Genomic DNA, 11361 nt, shown 5'->3' with positions numbered 1-11361 from the left:
GGTGGAGATATGTGAGTAGCCAGTCTCACCCATCTCTGTCTGCTTGTAAACCCGGCCCTTGCCACACCCTATTAACACACACTGTACTAAATGTACTGAAGCTTTCTTCTGGGCTTACATCACTGAGGATAATGACCTGTGTGACGCAAGGTGATGATTCAAATATGCTGAAAATGCTAAGGAAAGCCCTGCAAAGGATGACCACAGGGGATGTTTTTGGCAGTGTTCAAAGGGTCACGGAATAGGCGTTCCATCTGCTGCTGTTGCTGTTGGAGATTAACTGCTTTATCAACTCCTCCATGTTGTCTCATTTAAGACCTGCAGCTGCTTTTACCCAAGACATGAGGCTTCCCTGCAGGAGTCACACATGTTCCTTGGGATTCATTGCCCACATTTGTGAACCAACTGTAGAGATCTTGACTCACTCTGCAGCGTTTGAGTAGGCACAGGAGGCAATTTAAACAAAACATCCAGGCTGCTTTATTAAAACTTCATAAAGCTAGCCACAAACATGGAAAATAAATGGTATTTCTTTTCAGGATAGCAAGGATACACAGTCCTAAGAATGACACTTAAGCATTAAACCAGTTTACAAGTCCAAGCATGGAGACTTCACACAGAACTTCTTACCTCAACACACAGACAACTAATGATTTCACCTAGGCTTCCTTACTGTAAGTCCACCATACCACACTCCAGGGTGGGGATATGTGAGCAGCCAGTCTCACCTATCTGTAACGCCTGCCTGGATCCACAGACTCAGACGGGCTGTAATGGACAGGCTAGAGGGAAGCCACTCCCCAAGCCTAGATACCTAGGCCCTGGCTAACCCTGAAATAGGCACTAGGTATCGGCTGGACAGGATGAACACTAGTCAACCTCACTAAAGGTACCGTCACATTAAGCAACATCGCTGCTGAGGCACAACTTGCTAGCAATGTTGCTGTGTCCTGCTGTGAGATCGCTGGTTGTTGCTGAATGTCCTGGACCATTTTTTAGTTGTTGCTCTCCCACTGTGAAGCACACATCGCTGTGTGTGACAGCGAGAGAGCAACAACTGAATGTGCAGTGAGCAGGGAGCCGGCTTCTGCGGACGCTGGTAACCAATGTAAATATCGGGTAACCAAGAAGTCCTTTCCTCGGTTACCCAATATTTACCTTCGTTACCAGCGTCTGCCGCTCTCACGCTGTCAGTGCCGGCTTCCTGCTCCCTGCACACATAGCCAGACTACACATCGGGTAATTAACCCGATGTGTACTCTGGCTAGGAGTGCAGGGAGCCAGTGCTAAATGGTGTGCACTGGTAACCAAGGTAAATATCGGGTTGGTTACCCGATATTTACCTTAGTTACCAAGCGCAGCATTGCTTCCACGCATCGCTGCTGGCTGGGGGCTGGTCACCGGTTGCTGGTGAGATCTGCCTGTGTGACAGCTCACCAGCAACCCGTGTAGTGATGCTCCAGCGATCCCTGCCAGGTCAGGTTGCTGGTGGGATCGCTGGAGCGTCGCTTAAAGTACCGTCACACTAAGCAACTTCGCTAGCAACATCGCTGCTGAGGCACAACTTGCTAGCGGTGTTGCTGTGTGTGACATCCAGCAACAACCTGGCCCCTGCTGTGAGGTCGCTGGTTGTTGCTGAATGTCCTGGACCATTTTTTAGTTGTTGCTCTCACGCTGTGAAGCACACATCGCTGTGTGTGACAGCGAGAGAGCAACAACTGAATGTGCAGGGAGCCGGCTTCTGCAGACGCTGGTAAACAATGTAAACATCGGGTAACCAAGAAGCCCTTTCCTTGGTTACCCGATATTTACCTTCGTTACCAGCGTCCGCCGCTCTCAAGCTGTCAGTGCTGGCTCCCTGCTCCCTGCACACATAGCCAGACTACACATTGGGTAATTAACCCGATGTGTACTCTGGCTAGGGGTGCAGGGAGCCAGCGCTAAGCGGTGTGCGCTGGTAACCAAGGTAAATATCGGGTTGGTTCCAAGTCGCTTCCACGTGTCGCTGCTGGCTGGGGGCTGGTCACTGGTTGCTGGTGAGATCTGCCTGTGTGACAGCTCACCAGCAACCCGTGTAGCGACGCTCCAGCGATCCCTGCCAGGTCAGGTTGCTGGTGGGATCGCTGGAGCGTCGCTTAGGCCCGTTTCTCCCGTCAGTGAAAAACACTGACGTTTTTCACTGGCGTGTAAAACACGCACATGTCCCTCCGTGTGCCGTGAATTACGGCACACGTGGGTTGTCTAAGTGCAATCCGGGCTCCGTTCTCCGTGGCCCGTGATTGCACTTAGAGATTAACTCACCTGCGCCCGCTCCCGCTCTCCATGGTGCTGATTGCTCCCGCGGTGCAGCATCCGGCCGGCGCTGACCCCCGCAGCAGCTGCTTCCAGGTTGGCTGTGTCGTGCATCATGAATATGCGCTACAGTAATGAGCCGGCTCAGAAGCAGCAAGCAGAACAGGCTGCAGAGAGCGTCGCTGGAGCCGGGTGGCACGTGTTTCACGGACCACACCACTGCGTGGTCCGTGGGACATCAGTGATGCCAGAAAAAAATGGACATGTCTCCATGCGGCAATCACAGACACGCGGGTACGCCGCACGGAGACACGTGCAGTGAAAAATCACTGATGTGTGAGCAGACCCATTCATTATAATGGGTCTGCGTATGTCAGTGATTCTGGTACGTTTTAAAAAAAGCACAAACGTACCAGAATCACTGACATGTGAAAGGGGCCTTAGTGTGACGGTACCTTTAGTGTGACGGTACCTTAAGATCTCAAGAACATACAGGGAAAACAAACAGGTGAATGCAAATGGACAACTTATCTACAAGATGTCTTTGGGAGAATGACAGCAACATACAACATGTGTCAACAGATGATTTCAAGCTGACTGCTTGTAATCTGGACATTATAGGAGTAAATGCAATCATCAGCAACAATCCAAGGGGAAATGCAGGTTTATAGAGACACTGAGAGTGGGGATAAGGATATGCAGATGAAATGTAAAGATATCCACAGGGTTCAAAAGTGAAAGAGTTAACCCTAACAGGGAATATACATAAAATTCCATTCACATCAAGGAAAAAGAATGGAATATCAAGGAGAAGTTTGTGCAGCCAAACGCAGCAACCTTCTGCAGCCGGACACCACAGGGTTGTCTATCAACTCTGACATACCCGTGACAGTGAGACATTAAAAATGCCACTTTGGCTCAGTCTGACGAAAACTGATGGACCAGCAGTTCAAAGTGGAGCATGCACTGGTTGATGTATACTTGGCATTGCTTTGGGTCACCAGCAAACCATGGTGGTCAGACAGATGAGGCCCAGATACAGTTGGTGCAGGAGCATTCAGGCAGACTTTCACCGCCCATAGGTGGGTCAGGATTTTACCTTGCTATTTCCATACGTGACACATCTCATAGTAAAGTTTGGACATGGAAGGAGTGTTGGAGTCAGCGGGATCCATGGCCTGAGAAAATTGTTACTGCCGCTGGTGCAGAGTGTGTAACAAAACTAGGGGAGTGACTCCACTGCACTATCGAGCCCAGGCTTGCCGTGGAGGGATATGGCTACCTGGTCTTCTCTAGAGGCTCTGGTGGTGAGATTAGGTTTATACTGCAGGTTACCTGCATGTACCACTCCAAGGCAGTCCCAGAGTCCACAGCAGCTGACCAAAATGGTGGCAAACAGGGCAAAGTCAGAGACATGGACTGGAGTCTGCACTGAGAACAGGTAAAACAGAGTCAGACCCACAGGCTGGAATATGGACTGGCAACAAGCCATACGGATTCAGAGCCCCAGGTTGGAGTCTGGTCTGGCACTACGCGAGTTTCGAAACCACAGAGGGGGTTCAGGTTTTGGTTCAAACTGGATGAGTAACAGATCAGGTATAGGTAGGATTGGTATTCAGGATGGAGATTCAGGTACATACAAGTGTACGGGTACAGGTGCACAGGGTGGGTTCCAGGTCACAACTGAAGACTTGTACACAAGACGGGTTCATGTATGCTGGACAGGTTCAGATACAGGGTCACAGGAAAGGTTCAGAGACAGAAACCTGACAACACAAATAACAGGTACAGGATTAACTAGAACTAAAGTTGCTCAGGCACCTCCCTACAGGGAAGGGTGCCTGTTATGCTCATGGAGCAAGCACAAGATTCGTGGGTCTACTGGACCAAAGGTACCGATCACTTGCCTGGAGGAGCAAACTAGATCAGCCGCTGAGTCTTCACTAAAGCCACCAGAGGTGGTAATAGGTACATACGCTAGTAAGCAGGTGGCAGAGGACAGCCCTAGGTGATTAACAGTACCCTGGAAGCTAGCACCACTAATACAATACAGTCACTAATTGTAACAACAGCAGCGTAGATTTGGCTGGGATGGGTGGATGGATGCAGTAGCAATGGCCAACATGGATACTTGCAGCAGAAGATATCGTGGTAGGTGGCCGGCATGAATACTTATAGAAGCAGATATCATGCAAGGCAGCCTGCGTGGATACTTGCAGCAGATGTGTAATGCACTGAAACACAGATACGAATTAGAAACAGAATACAACACAATGACAGCAGCAGCACAATGGGACTGGAGAACTAGCAACATTAAAAACTTGTTACCCAGGCACCTCACTTAAGAGGAAGGTTCCTTAAAGCTGAGTTGAGATGCACTTCCAGGTCAGGGCGTACTGGCCCTTTAAGAAAAGGGGTGTGTCCGCAAGAACACCCTACGGGCATTTCCAGGTGGCCTGTGCGGCGTGTGCAGGCCCTGGGAGACAGCAGCATGGACCGGGGATGGAGCAGCCACCACTGGGTGGCTGGGAAGGTGAGAGAGCCAGCGTCTCCACCGGGGGAGGGGGAAGTACAGAGCAGCGATGCCGGTATGGGCATTACAGTGTCTTAAATAGTCAATACCTTCCAGCCATAGGCTAGGGACACGTCCGTGGTGCACACACTCTGCCTTTAAGAAGCGGTGAGTGTGCGCACCCTAGGCACATTGCCAAGAGACCTGAGTGACGTGCGCAGGCCCTGAGAGCTGTGAGCTGTGGTGGTAAGAGACGGGACAAGTGTGTGGCTGTGGCGGTAAGTGTGTTGGCATCCCTGCCAGGGGGGAGAAGCAGGGCAGTGTAGGGACACCAGCGTTACACTCATTGAATAGTATTGTTTTGAGTGTGATTTGATTTTTAGATGGAGAGCACTCAGACTGAAGTACCTTTGTCTGCACGAGCTCTTAGGCCTCCCATCATGTGCACCATGCAAACTAAGCTTAACACATATATGCAGGGGAAATGCCAGAAAACTATGAGTCAGTACTTGAAGTGCGGCAGTGGAACAAGCGAACAGGTGAGTATAGTATTTCATTATTTTTTAATCCCTTCACAGCCTGCATTTTATTATGCTTTCGGTATCTGGAGAGACCTTTGTACAAAACACGTCTTCTAATAGAATTCAGGGAATTCTAATGATGGAACAAATAATAGAGATGTAAACTGAATTTCCCTGAATTTAAATTTTTGGAGATTCTCTTTAAACTTCCAACCATATGCTAATCATAAGGGCCTATTACAAGGAAATGTAAAGCGCATGCTTGGTATAGTTATTTTTAAGTGACCCAATGTATGTGAAGGCACAGTCTCATGTCCTTCCCTATGCAGATGCATACCAGTCATACACAGACCTCAAGAACACACATATTGACCTACATCTGGTAAATGGTGTCAGATGGTAATAATAAAGTGTACACTGAATAAGGCTTACAGGGTATATTTTTAGTTACTGTAGAGTAGTGTACACTTAGCATTTCTTGATAGAAACCAGTTATTTACTGTTAAAAGATCTTTTCATGTGTCCTAACCATATTTTTTATATCTTATCTTGTGTTCAACGGATATCAGTTATCTGACCTGTTAGGAAAGCAAATGATAAGATTATATAATTTGAGAACTGTACTAGAAAGTTCATACGTTACAGCTAATAATGGACTTACATACCAGAAGTTATTACAATGTACAGCAAGTGAAATAAGTATTGAACTTATCACCAGTTTCCTAATTAAAATTATTTCTAAAGGTTCTATTGACAGGAATTTCTCACCAGATGTTGGTAAGAAACCATTTAAATCATACAGATAAAGAAATTAAACCATAAATGTCCAGAAATTTTATTGATGTGTAATATTTAAGAAACTAATGTAATGTAAGAAATGTATTTAATACTTTGTACAAAAGCCTTTTCTGGTGGTGACAGCTTCAAAATGCTTCCTGTATGGAGAAACTAATCACATCATTGCTCAGGTATGATTCGGCTCATTCTTCCAAACAAATACTCTTCAAATCCTGATGGTTCCTTCTATGAACTCAGTGATTTAGTTCCTTCCATAAACTTTCTATTGAATTCAGGTCAGGTTATTGGCTATGCCACTCTAACAGATTTATTTTCTTTCTGAAATCAATTGAGCATTTCCTTGGCTGTGTGTTTGGTATGATTATCTTGCTGAAAAGGCCACCCTTGTTTCATCTCCATCATCCTGGTAGAAGGCAGCATATTTTTATTCAGAATGTCTTGGCAGATTTGTCCTTTCATCCTTCCTTTTATCCATTAAGTTTGCCAGTGCCGTATGCTGAAAAACAACCCCACACAATGATGTTCCCATGTTTTTGGGATGCTATGCAGTACTTTTTGGCCTCCAAACATGGTGTGTATTATGGCATCCAAACAGTCCAATTTTCATTTCAGCTGACCAAACTATACTCTCCCAGCATTTCACAAGCTTGTCTAAATGTTGAGCAAACTTTAAATGCACTTCAACAAGCTTTTTGTTCAGCAATGGAGTCTTGTGTGATGAAAGTGCAAAAAGGCCATCTGTGATGCTAGTCACTAATCATGAACTAGCCATGAGCCTGGGTAGTCAAGAGGTCCGGGGTTAGATACCATAAAGGCTCATAATAACCAAAAAGTGTAAGACAAATGCATAGTCAGGTCATGGTTTGAGGTCAAAATTCCAGGTAGGTAGTAGATCAAGACAAATAGGTTAGGCATATGGGTAGTCAGACGCAAGGTCAGTGGTCGGGCAACAACAGATCAGATAATAAAAACAGGAACAAGTCATGCAGATGTGGCGCCCTGGACAAGCCAGGACGTCACAAGCACTACACCAACATACCCCACACCCCGGTCAGGCACACCGAAGTCAAACAAAAACCCTTGTTGCCTCCCTCCAAGGGCTGATGTCCACACCAGGGGGTGGGCCAGGCGGTTGGTCCCGCCCACCGAGGAGTTCACAGTCCTGGAGGTGGGAAAAACAGTTAGTTGAAGTTTCAGATTAGTTTGGAGAGGAGTGGAGAGAGGAAGTGAAGTAGTAAAAGAGAGAAGTCTGAAGTTGGTCCGGGTGTGTGGCCCGGACGATACAGCAAGGTTGGCAGACGGTGGTGACCGTCTGCAGGAGAGGCCGATCGGAGCCAGCCGTAAGGACCGTGGACGGGCGGTGGCCCGGCGGTACCGGACCGGTACACAAAGAGAAGCCAGCACCAACCGGCAGGGCTTACGGACCCCGACAAGGCTAGGAGTCGCCGTTGAAATTGTCAAATCCGTTAGCGAAGGGAACCTCCTGGGTTTCCCAGCAACCAAGTGCCGACAGAAGGCAACAGTCCAACCGAGAGAGGGAAACACAGTCACCGCCAAGGCTACAGTTCCCAGGGCCAGAGCCTGCGGGCAAAAGGGGCTCCTTCAGCAACCTTCAAGCTGGGGAGCGGGTTACCGGTGGGAACCCATTGGAACCGTTTACACTACACAGGTGCAGGGAAAGGCAGTCACCATCAACCTGCCGGGAGGAACAACACCGCAGCCGTCTGTGGGACCCGTCCATCCAACCGTTTGTTTTACTGGAGACTCTGTGTACATCATTGGCTGAGTGAGTACCACTGTGCCGTGCGGCCCAGCGCTGCCCCCGCGACCCTGCACCTCACCAGGCCCGTAACCCGCCTGCCATCCATCCCTACCCCTCAACGGGTCCTGGGACAACCAACCCCCCCTACCCACGGAGGGGAGAAAACAACATCCTAGCTGCTCCCTGTCATCGCTCCCGGGATCCCCGTCCAGAGCAGTGGTGGTGTCACAACCTCAGCACAACCGTGGGTGGCGTCACGGACAATAAATACCCAAAACCATTCGCTTTTCACTCACAGGCGAGGAACGCCGCTCGAGTCCCCGGGATCCAGCCCACCGCTTGAGCCACCACCGAGCAGCAGCAGCCGGACCCGAGCAGTGGGAGAGCGCAGCGTCCCCTCCTCCGCCCGCAACAACTTGGCATCACGAACAGGATCTTACCGCTCTGCCGTCTGGTAGAGGTGCGCCTTGTGACCGCCGGAGGTGTCCGGCTGAAAAATTTGTGAAGCCGCCATCTTGGGCGCGAAAAGTCCCCGCTCAAGCGTCTCCTCGAGCAGTGGAGGCGCGAAAGCCGAAACCCAGCCCCTGTAGAGAAGGAGCAGGAAAAAGACTAAGGGGGACTGATGGCGTCTGGCCGCATGTAGCCCGCGGGTATACAAGCAGGGACGCCGGGACCCCACGATCCGCTGACCCCTGCAAAGAATGTCCGCTCCACCCAGCTATGCGGAGGCTACCAAGCCGGTGCCCGGAACAGCGGCATGGCTGAGGGCCCGAACGGCAGAGATCTGCCGACACTACCGGAGTCAGATATGTAGGCTAAGGGAGCAGTGGACCGCGGAGGTGGAGGAGGTAGCTGTGGTCGCCCGGGTGTATGGAATGGAGGCCATGATGGAGGAGCTGGTGAGTGACCCACGCCCCTGTGTCCCCGAGGGACCGGCCGTTACGGCTGAGGGACCCGGTCTACCCCTGGCCCCCAGGCCGCCTCCGCCCTCCTTGCCCGTGCACCGCACAGCGCCTGGCCCGTCGGGCGAACACTCCTTCGTAGCCGTGGCCGAGAGAGCGGCAAGCCTGGAGACTGCGACAGCTGGCGCAAGGACGGACGATAGTGACTCTGGGCCTGATACCGAGCCCGTTTCGGAGGAGGACGAGGGAGTCGTCGCCCTGCAAGGCATGGAGGCCACTTACATCCCCCGGAGTGGAAATAACGGGTATCGGGCGGCCCTTCCTCGCCGCGCCTGCTATGCGCTGGAGGAGCTGGTGCCCGTGTTCTTCCACCCAGAGCCAGGTGGGGAGGACGAAAGTGCACCGTGATGTCAGCGGAGTCCCGTTGCAAGTTGTCCCCGTTGGGACCACAAGCTTTATGTGTTAAAAGTACCGTTTTTGAAAGTTTGAAAGAATGATAAGTGAAAAATGATTATCTGAGAAGTTCACCTGATTTGCAGCTTGATTGGAACTGGTCGTTGCCGGCAACTGTTGTCCCCGTGGGGACTGTTTGAAACCCAATGCGTACCGCACAGCGCTGCCCCCACGACCCTGCACCTCACCAGGCCCCGTAACCCGCCTGCCATCCATCCCTACCCGGGACAACCAACCCCCCCTACCCACGGAGGGGAGAAAACAACATCCTAGCTGCTCCCTGTCATCGCTCCCGGGATCCCTGTCCAGAGCAGCGGTGGTGTCACAACCTCACCACAACCGTGGGTGGCGTCACGGACAATAAATCCCCAAAACCATTCCCCTTTTCACTCACGGGCGAGGAACGCCGCTCAAGTCCACGGGATCCGGCCCACCGCTCGAGCCATCACCGAGCAGCAGCAGCCGGACCCAAGCAGTGGGAAAGCGCAGCGTCTCCTTCTCCGCCCACGACACAGACACAGGCTGCAACGCAAACCTCAAAAAGCATGGAAATGGTCCAGCCCACTACAGTCCGAGATTTGGCGATTTGCTGTCATACAATATTTGACAGCCCAACACGCCCCTGTCATTGGGAAGCTGAGCTGTCACAACATCCTTATGACATAGTGAGTGGCTGATTCACAACACCATGGAGGTTGAGTGCATTACTTTTTTTCTTTGAATCAATTGTACCTGCTGATTCCAGATCCTTCTGTAGCTCTCTCTCTCTCTTTCTGTAGGTGGTGCTCGCTCTTGGACAACCCTTCTAATAATTATTTTCTCTCCCGTCTGAAATCTTACATGGAGCACCTGGTTGTGGCTGGTTAATGGTGAAATGATGTTCTTTTCACTTCCAGATTATGGCCCCAACAGTGCTCACTGGCAGCTTCAGTAGTTTAGAAATTCTTCTGTGTCCAACGCCATCAGTATGTTTTGCAACATTAAGTTTGCGAAGGTCGTGAGACAGTTCACTGCTTTTACCCGCAATGAGATGTTTCTCTTGTGACACCTTGGTAGTGAGACATATTTTTATAGGCAATCTTATAGGCAATCAGTTTAGGTAGCTGATATTTTTCAGTAAATAGGATTGCTTTTTAATTATATTGATAGATTTCAGCTTATGTCATGACGTTCCATGGCTTTTTCATCTCTCCTTTTTCATGTGTTCAATACTTTTTCATTGTGTCATTTCTCATTATTGTGCAGAATATATTGACATCTATAGTTTGATTTCTTTAATGTGTGGATTGGATGGATTATTATACCAACATCTGGTGAGAAATTTGTCAATAGCACTTTTAGAAATATATTGACTTAAAAAATTGGTGATGTGTTCAATACTTATTTCACCTGCCGTATATTCACTTATATCTTACGTGTGCAGACATTTCTAGAAAATAAACTCTCCATGTAACCTGTTGCCAGTGTATATATCAAGACTTGAAAAAGTTTTCATACCCAGTGAACTTTTCTTTTACTTTTTTCACATTATACTCACAAACTTAAATGCATTTTATTTGGATTTTATTTGATATACCAACACAAAGTAAAAAGCATTTGTGAAGAGTAAAGGAAATGATATATTGTTTTTGAAGTATTTAAAAAATTTGAAGATTGTGACATGCATTTATATTCAGCCCCCCTGAATCAATACTTTGTAGGACCATCTTTCAGTGCACTTACTGCTGCAAGTCGTTTGGGGTATGTCTCCACCAGCTTTGCACATCCAGAGGCTGAACGTTTTGCCCAATCTTCTTTGCAAAATGGCTCTAGCTTAGTGAGATTGGATGGAGAGTCTTGAAACTGATTATCCATTTCATTTAGATCTGGCCTGTGACTGGGCCTTTAAAATACATGTATATGCTTTAATCCAAACCGTTCCATTGTAGCTCTGGCAGTATGTATAGGATCGTTTGTCCTTACTGGGAGGTAAATCTACATAATAGTGTCAAGTGTTTTGCAGCCTCTAACAGGCTTTCCTACAGTATTGGCCTGTATTTATCTCCATCCATCTACTCGTCAACTCTGGCCAGTTTCCCAGTTCCTGCTGAAAAAAGCCTGGCCACAGCATGATGCTGCCAC

This window comes from Anomaloglossus baeobatrachus, chromosome 4 (assembly GCF_048569485.1).
Source record: "Anomaloglossus baeobatrachus isolate aAnoBae1 chromosome 4, aAnoBae1.hap1, whole genome shotgun sequence".
Taxonomy (NCBI): Eukaryota; Metazoa; Chordata; class Amphibia; order Anura; family Aromobatidae; genus Anomaloglossus; species Anomaloglossus baeobatrachus.
This window is presented reverse-complemented; position numbering follows the sequence as displayed.